This window comes from Saccostrea cucullata, unplaced genomic scaffold, assembly GCF_032062105.1.
Source record: "Saccostrea cucullata isolate Sc308-1 unplaced genomic scaffold, CSIRO_AGI_Scuc_v1 ctg11201, whole genome shotgun sequence".
Classification (NCBI taxonomy): Eukaryota; Metazoa; Mollusca; class Bivalvia; order Ostreida; family Ostreidae; genus Saccostrea; species Saccostrea cuccullata.
In genome coordinates, this window is record NW_026927661.1 from 13554 (window position 1) to 15111 (window position 1558).

A 1558-nucleotide genomic window follows, 5' to 3' on the forward strand; every position below is an offset into this window, starting at 1 on the left:
TGCGTAAAATGTTGACACTGAATAAGACTGCTAATGTAATGCTTTGGTAATTTATTTCCTCATTTTAGAAAATGTTCGTACATAAATTGTGAAAGATAAACTCCATGTGCAGGTGATAAACGAAGAATGAATGAATAAGGCAGTGAATGAACGTAGTAAATTCCATAGTGACGACGGAATTCACAAGTTACTATAATAATATGATGCCTTATAATAATATAAGAAAATGATATGAATGATGATTAACAATATTAATTAATTGACCATATTTCACCCTGTGACATTCTCCTCCTCTTTGAGAAAAATGAGTCCTCACATTTCACCAAATAATAGAGTACAAAATATACCAAATGAGATAAAAACAATAAATATTAAAATATATCAACACACATATGATTACTAATGTTTTGAAACATCTGCTTTGTAGCAGAAAAGAAGGCCTTTTGTATTAGCACAAGCTGAAATACAAAATTATTCAATCAGTTCATGGATCTATAATTGTCATAAAACTGGCATCATGAATGGCTTGGCTGAAAAGCAATCAATGATTAATAATGAAGCATAAAATCTAAGTAATATGATCAACTAGCGATCACGTAAGTCATAAAACTATCATCTACATGTATCACTACAACTTAAAACTACTAACTTAAGATATACCATTAATAATACTACGTCATTAAACTACATAAAACTATCTCTCTGAAATCTAAGTAATTCCTGTCTGTAAGATAATGATTTCTGTGACATTCTCCTCCTAGACATATCGTACTTGAGCCTCATGCTCACCTATAACCAACTCTCAATATCTATCAGGAGGATTATTTTTAGTGGAACGCCTTATACCTTGCTGAATAGTAGACGGACTCGATATACAATCTCGCGATAAATTATCACTCATATCGGATGAATGTTCTCGATATTGAATTAAAAGAACAACTGACCTGATTTTTTTATATCCAGGGTCAACGGAAGAAGTATATTCTAACCTTGATATAGGTCTACTAAAATCTGAAATATTAAATGTGTTAAATGTAAAACCATCTGATCTCATTTGTTCATCTGAACTATTGAGATGAGTATTATGGTTAAAACGAGAAGTGTAATAAACATAATTACATTTATTTGTATTTGCTGGTGTCGTCACCAGTAAAATCTCGGATTCAGATTCGCTTGATTCAGAATCTGTTCCACTTTCTGCAGACACAGTATGTTTTTGTTTACTGATTTTCTTACTTTTCTTGGTCTTGTTATCTGAAAGACAGTCATCATCTGACAAGAACGTAAAAGGTAACAGTAAGTTTCTCTGAAGTAATCTTACTGGTCCTTTGCCACTTGACTTCTGTACTTTATCAACAGGAATGTCACTACTGGGAATATCTAATTCAACATATTGATCTCTTTCCCATTTATCAGAAAATTTGCATTTCCCAGTCTTTGCTAAAAGACTAATTAAAACTCTGTCTCCGATTTCTAATTTTAAAACTGTTCTGTTATCATAGTTCTCTTTATGTCTTAAAGAGTTGTTTTCAACATTGAATTTTGCAACATTATAAGC